A 26,369-nucleotide genomic window follows, 5' to 3' on the forward strand; every position below is an offset into this window, starting at 1 on the left:
AACTCACTAGCACACAGTCCCTTGTTTTGTCATGCCCTCCCATAGCTTATCACCAGCAGGCCTGGTTTTATCCCTTTCCCCCTTCAACTCTAGTTTAAAGCCCAATCAATCAGCCCTGCTAACTCCTGTGCAAAAATCCTTTCCCCCCTCTGAGAGAGGTATGTCCCATCTGGTGTCAGCAGGCCTGGTGTCACGTAGACCTTCCCGTGACCCAAAGTTCTGCCAGTGGCACCAGTCTTGGAGCCACATATTTATGAACTGAGTCTGCCTGTCAAGGCATGTTGAACATCATCCCATTGGCCTCTGCCCATTGATCCAACTTGTCCAGGTCCCTCTGCAGGGCCTTCCTACCCTCCGGCAGATCGACACTTGCCCCCCCCTTCCCCCTCGACTTGTTGTCATCTGCAAAGTTACTAAGGGTGCAGGGGTGATTTTCTCTCTGCATATGCTGGCAACTTCCTTGTACTCTCCCTGACTTGTGTCCTTTCTTCCACTGGACATAAACTCTCTTTTTCTCCCAGACACTCAGCAGAATTTCCCTGTTCAGCCATGTCGGTCTTCTTCCCTGCCGGCTCATCTTACAGCATACGGGGACAGCCTGCTCCTATGTCTTTAAGACTTCCTTCTTGAGGAGCGTCCAGCCTTCCTGGACCCCTCTTCCCTTCAGGACTGACTCCCAAGGGACCCTCCTTACCAGCGACCTGAACAATTCAAAGTCTGCCCTCGGGAAGTCCAAGGAAGCAGCTTTACTGACCCCCCGTCCTGACTTCACCAAGAATAGAGAACGCTGCCATTTTGCAGTCACTCTGCCCGAGACAGCTCCTGACCACCACATCACCCACCAGTCCTTCTCTGTTCGTGAACAGCAGGTCTAGCGGGGCACTTCCCCCCTGGTAGGCTCACTAACCAGCTGAGTCAGGAAGCTATCTTCCACCCACTCCAGGAACCTCCTAGACTGCTTCCTCAGGGCTGTATTGTATTTCCAGCATATGTCTGGGAAGTTGAAGTCCCCCACAAGAACAAGCACTGGTGATTGCACGACTTCACCAGCTGCTTGTAGAATGCTTCATCCATCTTTTCATCCTGATTTGGCAGTCTATAACATAACAGACACCCACCAGGATGTCCACCTTGTTGGCCATCCCCCTGATCCTTATCCATAGGGACTCAACCTTATCATTCCCAGCCCTGAGCTAAAAACATCTAAGATGGTTTGAAGAAATCTCCTTTGGAATACCTGATTTATTTTGTTAAGCTGAGGCATCAGTGAATGTCTCCAATGGATGACAAGTCAAACATCTGCTACCAGACATGGTGCTATATGTTTCTTAGAAACAGGTGATTTAATAAACAGCCTTATTTAATAGGGGGTACTTTAGGAGAACATGATGATGGAAGCATGGATGATGTTAGAGGAAATATTTCAACAAGCGTCTGCTGGCCTGATACTAGTGTACTGCTTAGAAACATTTGTAAGCAATAGTAAAAATACATGTTGGCTATAGTTGAAGAGATCTCTGCTCGGGGAGTATCTGGGCATTGGTTGGCAGGTGGTGAGCAATTACATTTAGTAGTAGTAGTAGCAGTAGTCTCAGGATGCAGGGGGGGGGGAGGGGGCGGGATGGGGGATTGGGGTTGCGGTCAGTCCATAACACTTCATCTCTTCTGCTCCTTCCTCCTCACACTCTTCCCCTGCTCAAGCAAGAGGTCCCTCCCACAGGGTGCAGTCCTTCACAAACTGCTTCTACATGGTTCCTTCCAATGGGCCGCAGTTATCCAGGAACAGAATTTTGGATGCCTGATTCTTATGGGAGCTTTCTCATAAGCTAAAATCTAAGTAGTCACACGGAGCATTACTAGTCTCTGTTTAGTAAGATCAAAATGAGAACATGCTCAGAGCTGACTCAACTGCTTCTTGAGAGGAGAGTTTCCAGAGTGGAATGTGTTGACAATCCTAAAGTTAGTACAAAGCTTTATAATCTGCACAGTGCAATGGGACAGAATTAATTTTTAGATGTGTGGGGAATTGCAGGCTGGATCTTCAGCCTGTCAGTGTGATGATCTTAGCATCTGACCATCCAAGCCAGCATTCCTACTAGTCTTTTTGTTCCTTTTATCCTTTATAAAAGCTTTTGTGAGTTAACATATGAAGAGTTTAAGTCTGAGTAGTCTTCTCAGACCTTCTGAGCTCATGAGAAGTTTGTTGCATTTAAAAATTATTTCATTTCCTTTGTCTCCAAAGAGTAGTATGGCCCCTTTTAAGGTGATGAAAACTTATTTTTGAGCTACTTGATTCCTGGGACTGCAAGTTCTTTGGAAAAGGAAAGATTTTGATTCTGTTTAGTATAAATGAGCTTTAGGTCTTAGTTTTTAAACTAAATTCCACTAGAAATTGGTAGTTGTGCTGTGCTATCAGCTTTATGAATTTTATAATGCATCGCCAATGTTCTGGCTTTCCTTACTACAATTTTTCTGATGTTATTTTTTACTTGTATCTAAACTAGCAAAACTGCATTTTGAGACTGAGAAATAAGGCAGAACAGAGTGTAATAACGCACTTATGAAAAAGTAAACATAACGGATAATTTTGTATTTGATATTTTTGTAGGTACAAGCCTGTGCAAAAAGTGGATGGAGTTGCAGATGGCTTCACAGGAAGTGGTCAACAGACAGGCACATCTGCTGAACAAACTATAATTGCCCAAAGTCAACATCATCGACAGTTTTTAGGTATGAAAAGATGTGTTATACTGTTGTATAAATAAAATAAAATCCATTATCGCCACTGTGGCGGGTTAACCCTTGTCTGGCCGCCAGGTGCCATCAAGCTGTTCTCTCACTCCCCCTACTCAGCAGAACAGTGGAAGAAAATGCAATGAAAAAGCTTGAGGGTCAAGATAAAGGACAGGGAGATTGCTTACCAACTGCCATCATGGGGAAAACAGACTCAGCTTGGGGAAGATTAATTTAATTTATTGCCAATTAATTACAAAGTATGATTGTGAGAACTAAAACCAAAACTAAAACGACCTTCCCCCTACCCCCCATTCTTCCCAGGCTCAGCTTCACTCCCGATTCTTCTGCCTTCCATCCCCTGAGCGGTGCGGGGGCGGGGCGGGGCGGGGCGGGGGGGGGGGGGGAATAGGGGTTGTGGTCAGTCCATAACACTTCATCTCTTCTGCTCCTTCCTCCTCACACTCTTCCCCTGCTCAAGCAAGAGGTCCCTCCCACGGGGTGCAGTCCTTCACAAACTGCTTCTACATGGTTCCTTCCCATGGGCCGCAGTTATTCAGGAACAGACTGCTCTAGCCTGGGTCCACTATGGGTTGCAGTTCTTGCCAGAAAACCTACTCCTGCATGGGCTCTTATCCATAGGATGCAGTTCCTGCCAGGGGTCTGCTCCAGCATGGGCTCTCCACAGGCTACAGCCTCCTTCAGGCCATATCCACCTGCTCCAGTGTGGGGTCCTCCTCGGGCTGCAGGGTGGATATCTGCTCCAATGTGTTCCTCCATGGGCTGTAGAGGACAGCCTGTTTCACCATGATCTTCTCCATGGGCTGCAGGGGAGCCTCTGCTTCAGCGCCTGGAGCACCTCCTCCGTCTTCTTCTTCACTGACATTGGTGTCTTCAGGGTTGTTTCTCTCACTCCACTCCTCTCTTACACAGCTGCCATGCAGTGTTTTTCTGTTTTTTTTTTTTTTTTTTTTTTAAACCTTTCTTAACTATGCTTTCACAAAGGTGCCACCAGCTTTGCTGTATGGCTTGCAGCGGGTCCCTTTTGGAGCCAGCTGGAACAGGCTGTGTTCAACATGGGGGCAGCTCCTGGTCTCTTCTCACAGAGGCCACCCTGCAGCCCCCTGCTGGCAAAACCTTGCCACATAAGCCCAATACAGCCATGAACATCGTCATGCAAATACAGTAATTATTTTTAGTTATGTTGCCCTGTTTAAAACACTCACTGATAACAGAACAAAAAAGTTACTGAAAGGAGCTTAATATTCTATATTGTAAGACATGCAATATTTAATATGCATCATACAGACATAAAATGAAAAATGTGAAAAGACTATTAGCATTGCAATATATTTTAAATCTACCATGCAATTTCCATGAAGCATTTTATACAAAAAAATGCAGGCTGAAAATCCTACCCTAAAAGCTTAGTAATTTTCACTGGCTTCCCAATTCACACAGAATCACACAAAATCACAGAGAATGGTTTAGGTTGGAAGGGAGCTCTGGAGATTATCTGGTCCAACTCCACTGCTCAAGCAGGGACACATACAGCAGGTTGCCCAGGATCCTTGGCTGCATAAAAAGAAGAGTGGCCAGCAGGTTGAGGGAGGGGATTCTCCCCCTCTCCTCTGCCCTTGTGAGACCCCACCTGGAGTACTGTATCCAGCTCTGAGGCCCCCAGCACAAGAGAGACATGGACTTGTTGGAGTGGGTCCAGAGGAGGGCTACAAAAATGATCAGAGGGATGAAACACCTCTTCTATGAAGACAGGCTGAGAGACCTGGGGTTGTTTAGCCTAGAGAAGAGAAGGCTCCGGGGATACCTTATTACAGCCTTTCAATATTTAAAGTGGGCCTATAAGAAAGATGGAGAGAGACTTTTTACAAAGGCGTATAGTGGTAGGACAAGGCATAATGGTCTTGCTCTGGTTTCAGCTAGGATAGAGTTAATTTTCGTCACGGTGGCTGGTATGTGCCATGTTTTGGATTTAGGAGAAAAATAATGTTGATAACACACTGATGTTTTAGTTGTTGAAGAGCAGTGCTTACACAGAGGCAAGGGCTTTTCAGCTTCTTATGCCAGCGAGAAGGCTGGGGGTGCACAAGAAGCTGGGTGGGGACAGAGCCAGGACAGCTGACCCAAACTGGACAAAGGGATATTCCATGCCATATGACATCATGCTGAACAATAAAAATGGGGAAGGTTGGGCGGGGGAGGGACCTCTGCTCAGGGAGGGACTGAGCATTGGTCGGCAGATGGTGAGCAATATCTAAAGCCAGGTTTTGCCACTTTGTATATAGTATGTGCTCATATTACACCGACAATGAACGTAAAACGGTATTTGTACTCAGTATAGCCATCATTTTTGCACTTCAGGAACCTTACTATGGAAGCTATTAACAAGCACACCCTTTACTCCAGACAAGTTAAAATAGCTTTGGAAAACTTTGAATATTCTGGAGATGTTGAAACTAGCATGATCTATGTTTCCTACGTGTTTCAACTTTTGTCTATGGTTATGGTATATCTATTTAAAAATACCAACCAGAGATTTTCCCTGAGGCAGGATGGTTATGGGTGGCAAGGTGTGTGGGAGGATATAGGCAGGTATCTATCATGATTGCCACTTCCAATGGTTTTGGAATTCACCCCTGAACAAGTACAGAATCCTGAAAAACTCATAGAATGTTTTAAAAATGTATGCTCATATCCTGGCAATGCCGGAGATTTACAGCTTGCCGCACTGTGCTGGGGTCTTTGCCTGTGCCTATCAAACACTCTTCAATGCTATTCAGCACCTTCAAGAGGAAGAATATGCCTCTGGATCTGTTCCAAGCCTCGCAACAGGCCACTCCAACCCCTGTGACAGGTCCTGTGGCTGAACCAGAGAACCAACCCGTGCTGGTATCTGCCACCCCTATACACAAGACGAAACAAAGGATGCGAAAGTCAGCTCATTTAGCAAGGGAAGAAACTCCTACTAAGAAGGGGACAGAGGAAGAAGAGGATGAGGCAGGCTATTCAGAAGCAGGGCCATCACGGGAACAGGAAGAGAAAGAGGCAGATCTCATAAACGTGGCACTAACCACCTGATCCCTATTCCTGGGTGAGCTGTGAGATGTGCAAAAAGATTTCATCCATCATCCACTGAGCACATTGTCACCTGGCTGCTCTGATGCTGAGATAATGGGGCCAGTAGCCTGGAATTAGAGGACAGAGAAGATGAGCAACTGGGATCTCTCGCTAGGGAAGGGGGCACTGATAAAGAGATTGGAAAGGGGGCACAAGTCCTCAGCCTCTGTAAGTGACTCCAGTCAGGCGCGAAGAACAGGTGTCCCTTCAAGGAAGATGTAATATGTCACCCAGGCAAGTGGAACACTATGGAGAGAGGTATCTAGTACCTGCGGGAATTACTTGTGCTGGAGGTGATTTATGATGACCTGGACAACGAACAGCTATCCAAAGATCCAGATGAAGTCCAGTGCACGCGACCCACGTGGAGGAAATTTGTATGGAGTGCACCATCGTTGTACCCTAGCTCATTGGCAGTAATGACATGGAAAGATGGAAAGGACCACACAGTGAATGAATTGGCTGGACAATACTGGCAGTACGAAGAAAGTCTCTTCTTCCCTATGGAACTGCATCTCTGCTGTGGAGAAACTTTCTCAAGCAGTTCATCAACTCAAAGAATGCTTTGGAGAAACTTTCCCAAGAGGTCCACCAACTTAAAGAGAATATATCTTCCTCCCCACATGTACGAAACAGTATCTCAGCTATTAGAAATGAGAGTCCCTCTGCTCAAGAAATGGGATATAGTGGGTACACACCCCGTGCCACCCTGTGGTTTTACCTACGTGACCATGGAGAGGACATGAGGAAGCAGGATGGAAAATCTACCTTGACCATAGAGGCACGGGCACATGAGTTGTAAGGAAAAAGAATTGCAAAAGGGGGTTCTTCTGGGAAAACTACTGATCCAGTTTCCAGTGAGCAGTCCCCCAGACAGAGTAATGAATGCTATGACCAGGACTGGAGGGGCCCTGCCTCCAGACAGGTAGAGGAAAAGGACTTTATTGGACTCTGTGGATTTGATGGCCTGGCACGTCAGACCCACAGAAGTATAAGGCTCTAGGGGACACAGGTGCACAGTATACCCTAATGACATCAAGCTATAAAGGGACAGAACTCATCTGTATCTCTGGAGTGACAGGGGGATCCCAACAGCTAACTGTATTGGAGGCCGAAGTGAGTCTAACTGGGAATGAGTGGCAAAAGCATCCCATTGTGACTGGCCCAGAGGCTCTGTGCATCCTAGGCATAGACCACCTAAGGAGAGGGTACTTTGAGGACCCAAAAGGGTACAGGTGGGCTTTTGGTATAGTTGCCTTGGAGACGGAAGAAATTAAAAAGGTGTCTAACTTGCCCAGTCTCTCAGAGGACCCTTCTGTTGAGGGCTTGCTCAGGGTTAAAGAAAAACAGGTGCCAATCCGTTACCACAACGGTGTACCAGCAGCAACATCGCACCAACCGAGACTCCCTGATTCCCATCCATAAGCTGATTCGTTGACTGGAGAGCCAAGGAGTGACCACCAAAACTCGCTTACCCTTTCATAGTCCCATATGGCCAGAGCAGAAGTCTATTGGAGAGTGGAGGCTAACAGTGGATTATTGTGGCCTAAATGAAGTCACACCACTGCTGAGTGCTGCAGTGCCAGACATGCTGGAACTTCAATAAAACTGGAATCAAAGGCAGCCAAGTGGTACGCCACAACTGATATCGCTAATGCATTTTTCTCCATCCCTTTAGCAGCAGAGTGGAGGCCACAGTTTGCTTTTACTTGGAGGGGCATCCAGTACATGTGGAATCGACTGCCTTGGGGTGGAAACACATCCCTACCGTTTGCCATGGACTGATCCAGTGTGCACTGGAACAGGGGGAAGCTCCTGAACGCCTGCAGTACATTGATGACGTCCTCGTGTGGGGCAACACAGCAGAAGAAGTTTTTGAGAAAGGGAAGAAAATAGTCCAAATCCTTCTGAAAGCCAGTTTTGCCATAAAACAAAGTAAGGTCAAAGGACCCGCACATGAGATACATTTTTCAGGAATAAAATGGCAAGATAGATGGTCATCGTCAGATCCCAGTGGATGTGATCAACGAAATAACATTTATGTCTCCACTAACTAGCAAAAAGAAACACAAGCTTTCTTAGGCATTGTGGGTTTTTGGAGAATGCACATTCCAAATTACAGTCTGATTGTAAGCCCACTCTATCAAGTGACCCGTAAGAAGAATGATATCAAATGGGGCCCTAAGCAATGATATGCCTTTGAACTAATTAAATGGGAGATAGTTCATGCAGTAGCCCTTAGGCAGTCCATGCAGGACGAGGTAAAAAATGTGCTCTACACCACAGCTGGGGAGAATGGCCCCACCTGGAGCCTCTGGCAGAAAACATCAGGGGAGAGTCAAGGTCAACCCCCAGGGTTTTGGAGTCAGGGATACAGAGGATCTGAGACCTGCTATACTCCAACTGAAAAAGAGATATTGGCAGCATATGAAGGGGTTCGAGCTGCTTCAGAAGTGGCTGGTACTGAAGCATAGCTCCTCTTGGCACCTCGACTGCCGGTGCTGGGCTGGATGTTCAACTGATGCTACGTGGAGGAAGTAGGTTGCACTGATCACACAAGAAGCTCGAATAGGAAACTCCAGTCGCCCAGGAATTTTGGAAGTGATCACGGACTGGCCAGAAGGCAAAGATTTTGGAATATCACCAGAGGAGGAGGTGACACGTGCTGAAGAGGCCCCGCTGTATAACAAGATACCAGAAAATGAGAAGCAATGTGCCCTCTTCACTGATGGGTCCTGCCGTATTGTGGGAAAGCATTGGAAGTGGAAGGCTGCTGTATGGAGTCCTACATGACAAGTTGCGGAAACTGCTGAAGGAGAAGGTGAATCGAGCCAATTTGCAGAAGTGAAGGCCATCCTGCTGGCTTTAGAAGTTGCTGAATGGGAAAAGTGGCCAGTGCTCTATCTCTATAGTGATTCATGGATGGTAGCAAATGCCCTGTGGGGGTGGTTACAGCAATGGAAGCAGAGCAACTGGCAGCGCAGGGGCAAGCCCATCCGGGCTGCTGCACTGTGGCAAGAAATTGCCGCCCGGGTAGAAAACCTAGTTGTAAAAGTATTCTATGTAGATGCTCATGTACCTGAGAGTCAGGCCACTGGAGAACATCAAAACAACCAGCAGGTGGATCAGGCTGCTAAGATTGAAATGGCTGAGGTGGATCTGGACTGGCAACATAAGGGTGAATTATTTATGGCTTGGTGAGCCCATGACACCTCAGGCCATCAAGGCAGAGATGCAACATACAGATGGGCTCGTGATCGATGGGTGGACCTGGCCATGGGCACCATTGCACAGGTTATCTATGAATGCGAAACATGTGCTGCAAACAGACAAGCCAAGCGTTTAAAGCCTCCCTGGTATGGAAGATGATGGCTGAAATATAAATACGGGGAGGCCTGGCAGACTGATTATATCATACTCCCACAAACCTGCCAAGGCAAGCACCATGTGCTTACAGTGGTGGAAGCAACCACCGGATGGCTGGAAACATATCCCGCGCCCCATGCCACCACCCAGAACACTATCCTGGGCCTTGAGAAGCAAGTCCTATGGCATCATGGCACCCCAGAAAGAATTGAGTCAGACAATGGGACTTATTTCCGAAACAACCTTATAGATACCTGGGCCAAAGAGCATGACACTGAATAGGTATGTCACATCCCCTATCATGCACCAGCCTCCGGGAAAATCAAAAGATGCAATGGGCTGAGACATTCAAACATTGGGATGCGCATTTAGCAAAGGCCACCTGGTTAGTCAACACTAGAGGATCTGCCAACTGAGCCGGACCTGCCCAATCAAATCTCATACGTACTGTAGAAGGGGATAAAATCCCTGTAGTGCACATAAAGAACATGCTGTGGAAGACAGTCTGGGTTATTCCTGCCTCGAGCAAAGGCAAACCTGTCTGTGGGATTGCTTTTGCTCATGGACCTGGGTGCACTTGGTGGGTAATGCAGAAGGATGGGGAGGTCCGGTGTGTACCTCAAGGGGATTTGATGTTGAGAAAGAATAGCCCACGATTTGAATTGTATTATGTTAATTGCTGTATAATACTGCATGTAATCACTACTATGGTTGCTATATGTCCCATCAGCAGTATTACAGTAAGAGTCACCCAGATTAATGAAGAATGTATTTTGATGGAACTGAGCGAAGTGCAGCAGTGATAGAACCAGACAAGCGCAGCGGTGATGGAGCCAGAGCTGGCCTCAGCATGCAACAATTCAACACCACACCCCATCTCTCTTGCCCTGAAGGATTGTTATGACAGATGGAACCCGGAGTCATGGACTAAACGAACTCCATAGACATTTTAGAGTGACGGCCCATATACTAAGGGAATGATATCTGTGTGTGCATATATCAAAAGACAGAAAAGTGGTGATTAATTGGGATGCATTGGAAAGTGGGACCCGAGCATGATGTAAAGGGTATGGAATAAGGGGTGGATCTTGTCCTGGTTTCGGTTGGGATAGAATTCATTTTCTTCATAGCCACTGGTATGTGCCATGTTTTGGATTTAGGAGAAAAATAATGTTGATAACACACCGATGTTTTAGTTGTTGAAGAGCAGTGCTTACACAGAGGCAAGGGCTTTTCAGCTTCTTATGCCAGCGAGAAGGCTGGGGGTGCACAAGAAGCTGGGTGGGGACAGAGCCAGGACAGCTGACCCAAACTGGCCAAAAGGGATATTCCATACCATATGGTGTCATACTGAACGATAAAAACTGGGAAGGTTGGGTGGGGGGGAGATCTCTGCTCGGGGAGTTACTGGGCATTGGTCGGCAGGTGGTGAGCAATTACATTTTGCATCACCTGTTGTATATACATTTATGTATAGTAGTAGTAGTAGTCTCAGGATTATTTTCTCTTCCTTTTCTGTTCTATGTAACTGTCTTTATCTCAACCCACAAGTTTTGTGATTTTTATTTTCAATTCTCTCCCCTATCCCAGTGGGGGGGGGGGGGGGGGGGAGGGGGGGGGGGAGTGAGTGTATGGCTGTTTGGTGCTTAGCTGCCTGCCAGGTTAAACCACAACAGGTTTTAAACTAAAAAAGGGTAGATTTAGATTAGATATAAGGATGAAATTCTTTACTATGAGGGTGGTGAGGCACTGGAACAGGCTGCCCAGAGAAGTTGTGGATGCCACATCCCTGGAAGTGTTCAAGGCCAGGTTGGATGGGGCTTTGAGCAACCTAGCCTAGTGTGGGAGGTGTCCCTGCCCATGGTGGGGCGGGGGGGGGTGGGGGGGGTGGGGGGGGTGGGGTGTCCAGCCTTCCCATGTCTAGGAGGCTTTTGAATATCCTCAAGGAGAGAGACTCCACAACCTCTCTGTGTAACCTGTTCCAGTGTTCTGCCACCTGCACATAAAATGGGATTATATTATATATATATTGCATTTGTTGATGTAACTGATCTTATTGATTTCCCATCTGTGGAAACAAATGGTAATTTAGTAATTTGCTAAAGTAAAAAAGCCTATTAAATATCTTATTGCAATAATTGTACACTTAGTTTTGAGTTCATACATTGATATTTTGAAGATCCACATTCTTTGGCCTAGCCTTGCTGTTACTGAAATCATTGGGAACCTTAGGCTATAGTTCACGTTTTTGAATTTTTCCTTCCACGTTCTCCCTGGTTGACAATATATTCCCCCACTTGGCCCCATACTAGTGTATCTCTTAGAAACATTTGTGAGCAATAGTAAACGTACATGTTGGCTATAGTTGAAAGTCTTGTAAATTTCAAATAAATATATGCTGCTGAGTCTAGGAAACCCTTACATTCATGACAATACAAAAACTATTCAACTGATAAAAACAAAAAAACATTTAATAGTATTAACCTCTTATATTCTGCTTTATCCTGTCATATTCTTTGATATCTTAGCTTTTTTTTTATATACAGATACAATATATGTGTGAAATCATTTTAATCTGCTACCTGCCAAGAATAACTTAATATCTCCTTTTGTTTAAAAAAAAAAGCTAGCTGGTTTGTTAACAATTTTTTTTTGCAACATTAAAATATATTAAATATGAAAGACATTCCTCTTTGGGCATTATGACCTTCTAGACTTTATATATTTACATCATTCTTAAATCTTTTCTAATTGAGCTGTAGTTGGCACCATTCACAATGGTTTTCTTCTGTTATGTTGTCATGGAAACAGATACATCTCGAATACTTCCAGAGTTTGGAGAAGTTGAAATATCTTCTCTACCAGATGGTACTGCTCTTGAAGACATAAAATCATTGCAAAGTCTTTATCGAGAGCACTGTGAGGTAAGGGAAAAAAGGCATTCACATAAATCATTCTTCATTGAAAATTCATGTCTTCTAGTGAGAATCAGTACAACTGGATGACTGACACAAAACATACTACAGGCAGGCTATTGATATCTGATGTGCTAACCAAATAGTTTGCTTATTTCATTAAAAATGAAATTGGAAAAACGATTTCTCTGAAATTTCTCTTTACCAGGAAAGAAAAAAATGTGTAATAGAATACTGAGACTGGAATATAATAATGCATATATTTGGAGATTTTTAGATAAATTACACTTTAGATATATGCAGAGCTTTGCTTTTGTTTATAGGGGTTGAAATCAGATTAAATTATTGTTTCTAGCATTTATGTTAAAAACAAGCTCGCTATTTTCTTCAAGTTTTAAAGAAACAAGTTGTTTAAGGTTGTTAACATTTCATATTAAATAATGTCTTAAAATTATTGTTGAAGGTGCCTGAAAAAATTTAATGAAGTAAAAAAATTAATGAAATAGCAATTTTCCTACGTGTTTTTAATAGTGTTAAAAGTTCTGTTTAGGTGAAGTCACCTGATATGTTTCCTTAAGCTCTTTTCTGGAGAATTCTTTCTATTTTCACTTGGACTGATCTGAGTCTGTGCACACTAGTAAAATTCATCGCTAAAAAGCTATTAAAATACATTGTTTATTTATAAATCTAATTTTTTATCACTTTTTCTGAAAAATGACTAAGGGGAGGGGAGAGCTATACCACTGGAAGGAGCTGGAGGAGAAAAATGGCAGAAGACTATCTGCACTTGTTTTATATTGTTTTAGGCAATAGTGGATGTTGTTGTGAATCTTCAGTTTAGCCTGATAGAAAAATTGTGGCAAACTTTCTGGCGCTATTCTCCTTCTGCTCCAGCTGATGGCACTGGTATTATTGAAGCAAGGTCAGTATATGTCTCTCTTAAATAAATAATAATTTATTATTATATTGTTTACTATTATTTATAATTTAATAAACAGCCCTGTTTAATAGAGGGTACTTTAGGAGAACATGATGATGGAAACGTGGATGATGTTAGAGGATACATTTCAGCAAGTGTTGGCTGGGGGGGGTTGGAACACTGAAACCACCGCCGCCGCCACCGCCGCCGCCCCCCCCCCCCCCCCCCCCAAAAAAAAAATAATGGACAGGAAAAAGTAGATGTTAGTAAGATAAGGAAAAGAACAAAGACATGAGGCCATCGTTGACAGTAAAAATACCCCTGATCAGAAGAAACTAAACTATTCTATTCTATTCTAAATGATGTCAGCAAGACAAACCTCACTTAGCTTCCTGACTCTTCCAAAACTAGTTGTTTTATTCATGTTTCCAGATCTCATGATTTACTAACCAAGGCCAGTAAATGTCTCTCTTTACTCTATCATCATAATATAACAGCAGGTGTCAAATCAAAGCCTTGAAATGACTGTATACATCTTCCATTTTTTCCTTTGTTTGGATGACTATAGTCAAAGTATCTTTACACAGTATACTGTCCCGTTCTTTTAAATTCCAAGGACCATTTTTATGCTACCTCTGCATAATTTATGGGCTGGAGCTGAACTTTGGAGGCCATTTTTCCCCAGTTTCATATGAACAAGGTAAAGAGGTTCAATTGGATGTAACTGAGACTTTTATAAAGTTTTTATTAAATAAGCAAAGTCCATTGTACTTATCTGTATGTAAATGCATTTTCACTTATTAATTTGTTACTTTTATTCACGCCAGCAACCTGACTGAAATAGAAAGTCGACTTCCAAAAGGAAAACTGATTGCTCTGTGCAAAAATGAGTCTATTCTGAAATGGATTTGTAATTGTGACCATGTGATGTACCAGGCTTTGGTGGAGATTCTCATTCCTGATGTCCTTAGACCTATTCCTAGTAAGTTAAACACAGATAACACCTCATAAGAATTTTGGTTTGGTTTGTTTTATGTGGTGGTGTTTTTGTGCATCACGTGAAACTTTTGGGAATGATTTCGAAGGATATAAATGTAGCATGTGTCATCTTTCCTTAATTCTGTTGAGTAGGAAGGTGTACTGGAGTTGATGTAAGCACTGTATTTAAAGAAAAGGAGACTGGATATTTCACTGCATTTAGGGAACTCTCCAGAAGTTTTTGGAATATATTTCCCTATGAAAGATGCTTTTGTCACTGCAAAGTCTAAGTTTTTATTAATTTTAAGATAAAAATGGGTTCCTTTACACACTGGCACTAGTCTACCTGACAGATGAGAATGCACTATGGTCCTGAGTCTGAGTCCACTAATGTCAGACAGTCTTTCCACTGACTTCAGTAGACCTTAGCATTACATATAAAAAAACTTTCCCAGACCAGACTTTCCCTCTGGCCTCAGGGTCCTGGGGTTCCTGAAAGCAGTCCTTACCAGTAAAGACTGAGGTGAAGAAGGCATTCAGTACCTCATCCTTTCCCATGTCCTTGGTCTTCAGGATCCCTGCTCCATTCAGCAGCAGGCCCACATTTTCCCTGGTCTTCATTTTGCTGCTGATGTACCCGTAGAAGCTCTTAATGTTGCCCTTCATATCCCTCGCCAGTTTCAACTCCAGGTGGGCTTTGGTTTTCCTAACCCCATCTCTGTACTCTCAGACAGTGTCTCTGTATTCCTCCTGGGTCGCTTGCCCCTTTTTCCGGCTCCCATATGCTTCCTTTTTATGTTTGAGTTTAGTCAGGAGCTCCTTGTTCATCCACACAGGCTTCCTGCCACCTTTGCTCGATTTCCTGCTCACTGGGATGGACCATTCTTGAGCATGGAGGAGGTGATTCTTGAATATCCCTGGACCCTCCTCTGCTCTCCAGGACTCTCCCCCGTGGGATTCTTCCAAACAGGTCCCTGCACAGGCCAAAGTCTGCTCTCCTGAAATTTAGAGTTGTGATCCTCCATTTGCATTGCTCCCTCCTCTCAGGATTCTCAGCTCCACCATCTCACGGTCAATGCAGCCCAGGCTGCTCACAACCTTCCAGGATGCTCCAACCACAGTTCTTCCTTGTTTGTAAGAATTGCATCCAGCAGAGTGTCTCCCCTTCAGCCCTGTTTTTCTGATTACAAGCTCTCTCTTTTCCATAACACCCTGCACCCGTTCCTTGTCAACCCATTCCACCACTTCCTCATTTGATTGTGGGCCTTCCTTGTCATTTCTAGTTTAAAGCTCTCCTCACCAGGTTGGCCAGCCTGCTGGTAAAGATGCTTTTGCCCCACTTGGTCAGGTGGATCCCATCTCTTTAGCAGTCTTTGATTCTTAAAGAGACATCCCCACGGTCATAAAAAACAAATCCCTATTGTCATCACCAGCTGGGCAACCAACTGTTGACCCACAGGATCCTCCCATTCCTCCTCAAACCCTTCCTTCTCACTGGAAGGATCAAGGAGGATATTGCCTGAGCCCCCCATGACCTTGTTCCATTGCCTCCAGGTGCATGTAGTCACACTGGCTATGACTCCAGGTCTCCCCTGGCAGTATTGTCGGTGACGATTCATAAGGGGTAATAGTCCGAGGGCCGGACAAACCTCTGCAATATCTCTACAACATCCCAGATCCAAGCCCCCAGAAAATAGTAAACCTCTCAACACAGCAGGTCAGGTCAGCACATGTGGTCCCCCATCCCCTACAGCACAGAGTTTCCCGTTGTTATCACTTGCCACTTCCTTCTGGTACTGCTGCATGGCTCAGGCTTAGTTAGCTTGGATGCTTCACTGGACAGAGTTCCCAGACCCTCATCTGCTCTGAAGGTGCCAAACCTGTTCTTTAGTTGGAGATATGCAGGTGGAGCGGGAGCCTTCTTCCTGTTGTCAGAAGTCACAAGCTTCCAGTCTTCGCCATTTCCAACCCTTTAGGTTGGAAATTAGGAGAAATTTCTTCTCAGAAAGAGTAGTTAATAGTAGTTAGTCCCCTTAATGATTCTATGATTCTAACTCAATAAGCACAGACCACCCAATCCTCCTTCAATACAGCTGGGGGTTCAGGCTGCGGGGTCTTGGAGATGAACCGTTCAATCTCTTTCTTATCACCTCTGGCACTACACAATCTGCTGACCTCCTCCCGCACCTCCTCGGCAGCACAGATCCTGTACTGCTGCACACCTTCTGCAGGGAAGGAGACTGTCTCCCTCTGCCCCAGCCTCAGTGAGAGACCCCAGGCACTCCTTGTACCCTGAGAGCTGCATCCTCCCTTGGGAGTTTGGTCTGGATTGAGGCCTCTGATATTGTAGGGATAGTTGCTCCAACAGCTGGAGGTGGTGCCCTGCAATGCATTAACAGCATTGCTTAGGACATGGATGCAATTCTCTGCAAAGTTTCTGGCCCCCTTCTGTGTAACCTGCTGAGCAAAGTGCTGCATCTGTTGGCTGCCTCCGCTAGCAATGTTGTAAGAAGCAACTCAGGAAAATATTTGCAAGCATTACTTTGTAGAAGGTATTATCAAGCAAGGAAATAAAGGCTAGTGTTACCACATGATGAAGACTGAAATAACTACAGAAAAGATGCACAGTAAATAAAACATCTACGTTTATTGCTTATATGTAAGTTTGCAGAAAAAAGTAATAACTGCAGACTCTTGCTTGTGTATCAACACTAAAACCTTCTTGATTATTTATGTTTGCAGTAGAAATTAAAATGTAGAAGACCTCACCCTTGCAGGTCACTGAATTTAGTGATTAGAATCGAAATATCATAACATGATTAGAATCAAAATAACATAACATATGCTTTGTGCCACTAACTGGTTAAAAATAGCAAAGTAAAAGTCATATAAACTCTATCTAGCTTTTAAAATTTTTAAGCAAAGCTTAGAAAGTTAACTAGACTAAGCCTCCTAGAAGGCTTAACTATATCCAAGCATCAAAATTAAATATGTATCTCATTTCACTAAAAACAGTAAAGAAATTACATAATTGCTTTCTATAAAGAATGACTTCTGTCTTCCAGTAGATCCTCATAGAGAAGCTGTTAAAAGTATGGGCTGGATGAGCAGACAGTGAGGTGGACTGAAAACTGGCTGAACTGCCAGGCCCAGAGGGTGGTGGTCAGTGGCATGAAGTCTAGTTGGCTGAGGGAGTTGGGACTGTGTAGCACAGAGAAAAGAAGGCTCGGGAGAAGTCTCATACGTAAAAAATATCTCAGGGTATAAAGACAGAACCAGGCTCTTTTGTCCAGTGAAATATCAAGAAGCAATAAGCACAAACTGAAACAAAGGAGGTTCTGTCTGAACATTAGGAAACACTTCTTTACTGTGAGGATGACCGGAACAGGTTGCCCAGAGAAGTTGTGGAGTCTCCCTCCTTGAAGATCTTCAAAAGCCGCCTAGACATGGTCCTGGGCAAGCTGCCCTAGGTGGCCCTGCTTGAACAGGGGGGTTGAACGAGATGATCTCCAGAGGTCCCTTCAAACCTCAACCCTTCTGTGATTATGTGATTCTGTAATAAAGATTCAAGTTATAGAGAGAGATGTGTATAAAAGTCCTAATTCAGCAAAATCATATCAGCCAATTCTTAATTTAGTAGGGATGAACTTTGAGCAAGTACTCAAAGACAAGCAGTTAAATGTATTTTAAGAGCCCAATGCTTAAATATTTTGCTGAATCAGTTTTTTTGTTGTTGTTGTTGTTGTTGGGGGTTTTGAGGGGAGGTGCTTAAGAAAAAAAAAGAAAAAGCAAATGTACTCCAAGAGGTATATTAGAATATAAGTAGAAGTAATAGTAATGCAGTTATGAAAAATTATGAATCATAGAATCACAAAATGATTTGGGTCGGAAGGGACCTTAAAGATCATCTAATTCCAGCCCCCCCTCCCCCACACACACCCCGCCCTGGGCAGGGAAACTCCCACTAGACCAGGTTGCACAAAGCCCCATCCAACCTGGCCTTGAACTCTTCCAGGGATGGGGCATCCACAACCTCTCTGGGCAACCTCTTCCAGTGCCTCACCACCCTCAGAGTAAAGAACTTCTTCCTAATGTCTAATCTAAATCTACCCTTTTTTAGTTTAGAGCCATTCCCCCTTGTCCTATCACTCCACTCCCTGACAAAGAGTCCCTCCCCAGCTTTCCTGTAGGCCTCCCCTTGGGTACAGGAATGTCGCTATAAGGTCTCCCCGGAGCCTTCTCATCTCCAGGCTGAACAACCCCAACTCCTTCAGCCTGTCTTCATAGGAGAGGTGCTCCAGCCCCTTGGTCATCTTCGTGGCCCTCCTCTGGACTCATTTTAACAGGTCCACGTACTTCTTATATTGGGGGCCCCAGAGCTGGACACGGTACTCCAGGTGGGGTCTTACGAGAGCAGAGTAGAGGGGGAGAATCACCTCCCTCGACCTGCTGGCCACGCTTCTTTTGATGCAGCCCAGGATACAATTGGCTTTCTGGGCTGCAAGCACACACTGCCGGCTCATGTTGAGCTTCTCATCCACCAACACCCCCAGGTCCTTCTCTTCAGGGCTGCTTTCAGTCCATTCTCTGCCCAGCCTGTATTTGTGCTTGGGATTGCCCCGGCCCAGATGCAGTACCTTGCACTTGGCCTTGTTGAACTTCATGAGGTTCGCACAGGCCCACCTCTCAAGCCTGTCCAGGTCCCTCTGGATGGCATCCCTTCCCTCCAACTGATCTCCACCTGGACACTGAGTCGTTGACCATCCAGCCAATTCCTTACCCACTGTCCTGGTGCCAGTTAGGACAGAGTTAATTTTCCTCCTAGTAGCTGGTAGGGTGGTATGTTTTGGATTAGGATGAGAAGAGTGCTGATAACATGCTGATGTTTTAATTGTTGCAGAGCAGTGTTTACACCAGGCCAAGGACTTTTCAGCTTCTCGCTCTGTCCTGCCAGCGAGCAGGCTAGGGGTGCATCAGGATCTGGGAGGGGACAGGCCCAGGACAGCTGACCCAAACTGGCCAAAGGGGTATTCCATACCATCTGACGTCATGCTAAACAATATATAGGGGTGGCTGGCCGGGGTGGGGGGGCCGGCTGCTCGGGAATAGGCTGGGCATCGGTCAGCGGGTGGTGAGCAATTGCATTGTGCATCACTTGTTTTCTTACACATTGTTAATACTATTATCATTATCACTATTATTATTATTATTGTTATTATTATATTCCTGTCTTAATAAACTGTCTTTATCTCAACTCACCGGCTTCACTTTCCCGTTTCTCTCCCCCATCCCAGAGAGGGAGGGGGGAGGGTGAGCGAACGGCTGTGTGGTGTTTAGCTGCCAGCCGGGTTAAACCACAACAGTCCTTTTGGCGCCCAACGTGGGGCTCGAAGGGTTGAGATATCGACAGATTTGACCTGAGTGTGTTAAACTAAAATTGGTATAAGTATTGGACCTGCTTAATAGTTGCTAGTCACCATGTTGATTGCCTTAATCTCCAGTCTGCTGTGCCTGTTTTCCAAATTGAGTTTTATAGCACGTTACTTTCTGTATGTGCTCCCTGTTGCACTGTTTATCCTTTCTGGGCCCTGGTTTAAGATTGTTATGGTACTGTGCGGTGTAACAATGGCTTATGAAATGATGAGATTTCTGGTCATGACTCTAACCTGGTATTTGTACTCAGCACTGACGTCGACTCTATACTTTGGAACCCATATCTCGGAAATTATTAGCAATTACACCTATTGCCTTTTTTCGTTAGGGAGCCAATCTGTGAAGGGGACAGGGGAAGACGTGTTTCCCTACCTGTTCACTCTCCCTTTCTCCTTCACCACCACCCTCTTATCCCCCGAGCTAGTTACGGTGGTTCTCCGAGATGTTGAATATCCTTGGGATACTCAGACCAGCCTGCTCTTGTTGTTATGTCTCCTGAATGCGCTTCAGGTTTTGTGGAGGGTTAAACAACTACTTAGGAATCTCATCCGGAGATCTGTCTTGAGGCGGGATAGTTGCGAGTGGCAGGGAGTGTGGGAGGATATGGGCAGGTTTCTAGAGCAGTGGTCACCTCCAGTGTTTTGGACATTCACCCCTGAACAACTGCAAAATCCTAAAAAGCTGGCAGAATGCTTGAAAAAAAGGTGTCATGACTCTGGCAGTTCCAAAGTGACACAAATCACTGTAGCGTGCTGGGGTCTGGCTTGTGCCTATCGAGCTGCAATTGATGCTACTAGCAACCTAGCAACAGCTCCTGCAGCCGCTCCAGTTCCAGCTCCCGCAGCTGCTCCAGCTCCTGCAGCCGCTCCAGTTCCAGATCCTGCAGCCGTTCCAGTTCCAGCTCCCGTAGCTGCTCCAGTTCCAGCTCCTGCAGCCGCTCCAGCTCCAGCTCCTGCAGCCACTCCAGTTCCAGTTCCTGCAGCCACTCCAGTTCCAGCTCCTGCAGCCGCTCCAGCTCCTGCAGCTGCTCCAGCTCCAGCTCCCGCAGCCACTCCAGCCCCTGCAGCAGCTCCAGCTCCTGCAGCTGCTCCCACTCCTGTGGCTGGGTCAGAGAAACGAGCTGTAGCAGTGCAAGTTGCCCCCGCAGAGGGTATTCCAACCCCTGTGGCAGACCCTGTGGCTGGGTCAGAGAAACGAGCTGTAGCAGTGCAAGTTGACCCTGTAGACAAGGTGAAAAAATGGTATAGAGACTCAGGTCGTTTAGAACGCAGACAGTCTTCTGCTAGGTCTGGGCATAGTGAAGACGAGGCTGGGCCATCAAAGGTGCAGGAGACGGAAGATGAGGATGGGGATGTCGAAAAATCAACAGTAACTACCCGGACTCTATACCAGCGTGAGCTACGAGATGTGCGAAAAGATTTTGGTTGCTGTATAGGTGAGCAGCTTGTCACCTGGCTGCTCCGGTGCTGGGACACCGGAGCCAATTGTGTGGAATTAGAAGACAAGGAAGCCAGGCGGCTGGGATCCCTTGCTAGGGACGCATGCATTGACAAAGCAATTGGAGATGGAGCACGATCTCGCAGCCTCTGGAGGCGTCTCCTGTCAGCTGTGCAGGAAAGGTATCCCTTCAAGGAAGAACTTGTATGTCTACCAGGCAAATGGACCACCATGGAGAAGGGAATTCAGTACCTGAGGGAATTGGCCGTACGGGAAGTAATTTATAAGGACCTAGACGACGCACAAACATCCACAGATCCAGATGAAGTCCAGTGTACACAACCCATGTGGCGGAAGTTTGTACGGAGTGCACCATCATCATATGCCAGCTCATTGGCAATACTAACCTGGAAAGAGGATGAGGAACCCACAGTGGATGAAGTGGCTAAACAACTCCGGCAGTATGAAGTAAATCTCTCCTCTTCCCTACAGGCCTGTGTCTCGGCTGTGGAGAAACTCTCTGAAGAGGTCCACCAACTTAAAGAGAATTTATCTTCCCCTCCACCTGAACGAACCAGTGTCCACCAGCTAAAAGAGAATACTTTGGAGAAACTTTCTGAAAAGATCCACCAACTTGAAGAGAGATTATTTTCCTCCCCACCTGTACAAACCAGTGTCTCAGCTATTAGGGGTAAACGTTCATCTATGCAAGGAAGACAATATGGTGGGCACACACACCGCGCCACCCTGTGGTTTTACCTACGTGACCATGGAGAGGACATGAGAAAATGGGATGGAAAATCTACTGCGACCCTAGAGGCCCGGGTACATGAATTGCAAAAGAAAACAATTGGGAAAAAGGGGTTCTCTGAGAAGCTTGCTGCTCCAACTTCCAGCAGGCAGTCCTTTAAACACAGAAACGAAGATTCTGACCAGGACTAGAGGGGCCCTGCCTCCAGCCAGGGGGAGGAAAGGGACAATCGAGTTTATTGGACTGTGTGGATTCGATGGCCTGGCACGTCAGACGCACAGAAGTATAAGGCTTTAGTAGACACCGGTGCACAATGTACTCTAATGCCATCAAGCTATAAAGGGCCAGAGCCCATCTGTATTTATGGTGTGACGGGGGGATCCCAGCAGTTAACTGTATTGGAGGCTGAAGTGAGTCTAACCGGTAATGAGTGGCAAAAGCACCGTATTGTGACTGACCCCGATGCTCCATTGTCCTGGTTCCAGTTAGGACAGAATTAATTTTCCCTCATAGTAGCTGGTAGGGTGCTATGTTTTGGATTAGGATGAGAAGAGCGCTGATAACATGCTGATGTTTTAATTGTTGCAGAGCAGTGCTTACACCAGGCCAAGGACTTTTCGGCTTCTCGCTCTGTCCTGCCAGTGAGCAGGCTGGGGGTGCAGCAGGAGCTGGGAGGGGACAGAGCCAGGACAGCTGACCCAAACTGGCCAAAGGGGTATTCCATACCATCTGACGTCATGCTAAACAATATATAGGGGTGGCTGGCCGGGGTGGGGGTCCGGCTGCTCGGGAATAGGCTGGGCATCGGTCAGCGGGTGGTGAGCAATTGCGTTGTGCATCACTTGTTTTCTTACACATTATTATTGTTAATACTATTATCATTATCACTATTATTATTATTATTGTTATTATTATATTCCTGTCTTAATAAACTGTCTTTATCTCAACTCACAGGCTTCACTTTCCCGTTTCTCTCCCCCATCCCAGAGAGGGAGGGGGGAGGGTGAGCGAATGGCTGTGTGGTGTTTAGCTGCCAGCCAGGTTAAACCACAACATCCATGCATCCTTGGCATAGACAATCTTAGAAGAGGATATTTCAAGGACCCAAAAGGGTTCCGCTGGGCTTTTGGCATAGCTGCCTTGGAGACAGAGGACATTAAACAGTTGTCTACCTTGCCCGGTCTCTCAGAGGACCCTTCTGTTGTGGGGTTGCTGAGGGTCGAAGAACAGCAAGTGCCAATCTCTACCACAACTGTGCACCGGCGGCAATATCGCACCAACCGAGACTCCCTGATTCCCATCCATAAGCTAATTCGACAACTGGAGAGCCAAGGAGTGATCAGCAAGACTCATTCACCTTTTAATAGTCCCATAAGGCCAGTGCGAAAGTCTAATGGTGAGTGGAGACTAACAGTGGACTATCGTGGCCTGAACGAAGTCACGCCACCACTGAGTGCTGCAGTGCCGGACATGCTAGAACTCCAGTATGAACTGGAATCAAAGGCAGCCAAGTGGTATGCCACAATTGATATCGCTAATGCATTTTTCTCCATCCCTCTAGCAGCACAGTGCAGGCCACAGTTTGCTTTCACTTGGAGGGGAGTCCAATATACTTGGAATCGGCTGCCCCAGGGGTGGAAACACAGCCCTACCATTTGCCATGGACTGATCCAGTCTGCTCTGGAGCAGGGGGAAGCTCCTGAACACCTGCAGTACATCGATGACATCATTGTGTGGGGTGACACTGCAGAGGAAGTTTTCGAGAAAGAGAAGAAAATAGTCCAAATCCTTCTGAAGGCCGGTTTTGCCATAAAACAAAATAAAGTTAAAGGACCTGCACGAGAGATCCAGTTTTTAGGAATAAAATGGCAAGATGGACGTCGTCAAATCCCAATGGATGTGATCAACAAAATAACAGCTAGGTCTCCACCAACTAGCAAAAAAGAAACACAAACTTTCCTAGGTGTCGTGGGGTTTTGGAGAATGCATATTCCAAATTACAGTCTGATTGTAAACCCGCTCTACCAAGTAACCCGTAAGAAGAATGCTTTTGAATGGGGCCCTGAGCAACGACAAGCCTTTGAACAAATTAAGCAGGAAATAGTTCATGCAGTAGCCCTCGGGCCAGTCCGAACAGGACCAGATGTAAAGAATGTGCTCTACACCGCAGCCGGGGAGAATGGTCCCACCTGGAGCCTCTGGCAGAAAGAACCTGGGGAAACTCGAGGTCGACCCCTGGGGTTTTGGAGTCGGGGATACAGAGGATCTGAGGCCCGCTATACTCCAACTGAAAAGGAGATATTGGCAGCATATGAAGGAGTTCGATCTGCTTCGGAAGTGGTCGGTACTGAAGCGCAGCTCCTCCTGGCACCCCGACTGCCGGTACTAGGCTGGATGTTCAAAGGAAGGGTCCTCTCTACACATCATGCAACTGATGCTACATGGAGCAAGTTAGTTGCACTGATTACTCAGCGGGCTCGAATAGGAAACTCCAGTCGCCCAGGAATCTTGGAAGTGATTCTGGACTGGCCAGAAGGCAAAGATTTTGGGATATCACCGGAGGAGGAGGTGGTCCGTGCTGAAGAAGCCCCACTGTACAACAAGCTACCGGAAAATGAGAAGAAATATGCCTTGTTCACTGATGGGTCCTGTCGTATTGTGGGAAAGCATCGGAGATGGAAAGCTGCTGTATGGAGTCCTACACGACGAGTTGCAGAAGCTGCTGAGGGAGAAGGTGAATCGAGTCAGTTTGCAGAAGTGAAAGCCATTCAGCTGGCTTTAGATATTGCTGAACGAGAAAAGTGGCCAGTTCTCTATCTCTATACTGATTCATGGATGGTAGCAAATGCCCTGTGGGGGTGGTTACAGCAATGGAAGCAGAACAACTGGCAGCGCAGGGGCAAGCCCATCTGGGCTGCTGCATTGTGGCAAGATATTGCTGCCCGGGTAGAGAACCTGGTTGTAAAGGTACGCCATGTAGATGCTCATGTGCCCAAGAATCGGGCTTCTGAAGAACATCAAAACAAACAGCAGGTGGATCAGGCTGCTAAGATTGAAGTGGCTCAGGTGGACCTGGACTGGCAACATAAAGGTGAATTATTTATAGCCCGATGGGCCCATGACGCCTCAGGCCATCAAGGTAGAGATGCAACATACAGATGGGCTCGTGATCGAGGGGTGGACCTGACCATGGACACTATAGCACAGGTTATTCATGACTGTGAAACATGTTCTGCAATCAAGCAAGCCAAACGGTCAAAGCCTCTTTGGTATGGAGGACGATGGCTGAAATATAAATATGGAGAGGCCTGGCAGATTGATTACATCACACTCCCTCAAACCCGCAACAGCAAGCGCCACGTACTTACAATGGTGGAAGCAACCACCGGATGGCTGGAAACATATCCTGTGCCCCATGCCACCGCCCGGAACACTATCCTGGGCCTTGAAAAGCAAGTCCTACGGCGACATGGCACCCCAGAGAGAATTGAGTCAGACAACGGGACTCATTTCCGAAACAACCTTATAGACACTTGGGCCAAAGAACATGGTATTGAGTGGGTGTATCACATCCCCTATCATGCACCAGCCTCCAGGAAAATCGAGCGATGCAATGGATTGTTAAAGACTTCACTGAAAGCAATGGGTGTTGGGACATTCAAAACATTAGGATACACATTTACCAAAAGCTGCCTGGTTAGTCAATACTAGGGGATCTGCCAACCGAGCTGAACCTGCCCAATCAAACCTGTTACGCACTGTAGAAGGGGATAAAGTTCCTGTAGTGCACGTAAGAAACATGCTGGGTAAAACAGTCTGGGCTACTCCTGCCTCAGGAAAAGGCAAACCCATTCGTGGAATTGCTTTTGCTCAGGGACCTGGATGCACTTGGTGGGTAATGCAAAAGAATGGGGAGGTCCGGTGTGTACCTCAAGGGGATTTGATACTGGGTGAGAATAGCCCATGAGTTGAATTGTAGTATGTTAATTATTATATAATACTGTATGTCATCACTACCATGATTGCTATATATCATAGATGAAAATGGTGATTAATTACAAGGTATTGGAAAGAGTGTAACCTGAGCATGACATAAATGGTATGGAATAAGGGCTGGATATCTGTCCTGGTTCCAGTTAGGACAGAGTTAATTTTTCCTCGTAGTAGCTGGTAGCGTGGTATGCTTTGGATTAGGATGAGAAGAGCGCTGATAACATGCTGATGTTTTAATTGTTGCAGAGCAGTGCTTACACCAGGCCAAGGACTTTTCGGCTTCTCGCTCTGTCCTGCCAGCGAGCAGGCTAGGGGTGCAGCAGGAGCTGGGAGGGGACAGACCCAGGACAGCTGACCCAAACTGGCCAAAGGGGTATTCCATACCATCTGACGTCATGCTAAACAATATATAGGGGTGGCTGGCCGGGGTGGGGGGGCCGGCTGCTCGGGGATAGGCTGGGCATCGGTCAGCGGGTGGTGAGCAATTGCATTGTGCATCACTTGTTTTCTTACACATTATTATTATTAATACTATTATCATTATCACTATTATTATTATTATTGTTATTATTATATTCCTGTCTTAATAAACTGCCTTTATCTCAACTCACCGGCTTCACTTTCCTGTTTCTCTCCCCCATCCCAGAGAGGGAGGGGGGAGGGGGAGCGAACGGCTGTGTGGTGTTTAGCTGCCAGACGGGTTAAACCA

General features: G+C 46.0%; 1 protein-coding gene, 1 long non-coding RNA gene and 1 pseudogene across 20 annotated transcripts in view; 2 read left to right on the plus strand and 1 right to left on the minus strand.

Annotated features, from left to right (window-relative positions):
- Nucleotides 1-26,369, plus strand: part of LOC310888710 (arrestin domain-containing protein 3-like) — a 494,161-nt pseudogene that overhangs the window by 166,921 nt on the left and 300,871 nt on the right. The window lies entirely within an intron of this gene.
- Nucleotides 1-26,369, minus strand: part of LOC310888706 (transcription factor RFX3-like) — a 258,874-nt gene that overhangs the window by 97,676 nt on the left and 134,829 nt on the right. The window lies entirely within an intron of this gene.
- LOC310888714 lies at nucleotides 38-17,588 on the plus strand. Of its 2 annotated transcripts, XR_014576083.1 has the most exons (5): nucleotides 38-2,730; nucleotides 12,046-12,158; nucleotides 12,956-13,071; nucleotides 13,685-13,768; nucleotides 13,896-17,588. It is a non-coding gene; the product is annotated as an uncharacterized lncRNA (long non-coding RNA). The 2 variants fall into 2 exon arrangements; XR_014576084.1 differs by lacking the exon at nucleotides 13,685-13,768 and having other exon boundaries at nucleotides 56-2,730.

Source organism: Anser anser, assembly GCF_964211835.1.
Source record: "Anser anser genome assembly, chromosome: W".
Taxonomy (NCBI): Eukaryota; Metazoa; Chordata; class Aves; order Anseriformes; family Anatidae; genus Anser; species Anser anser.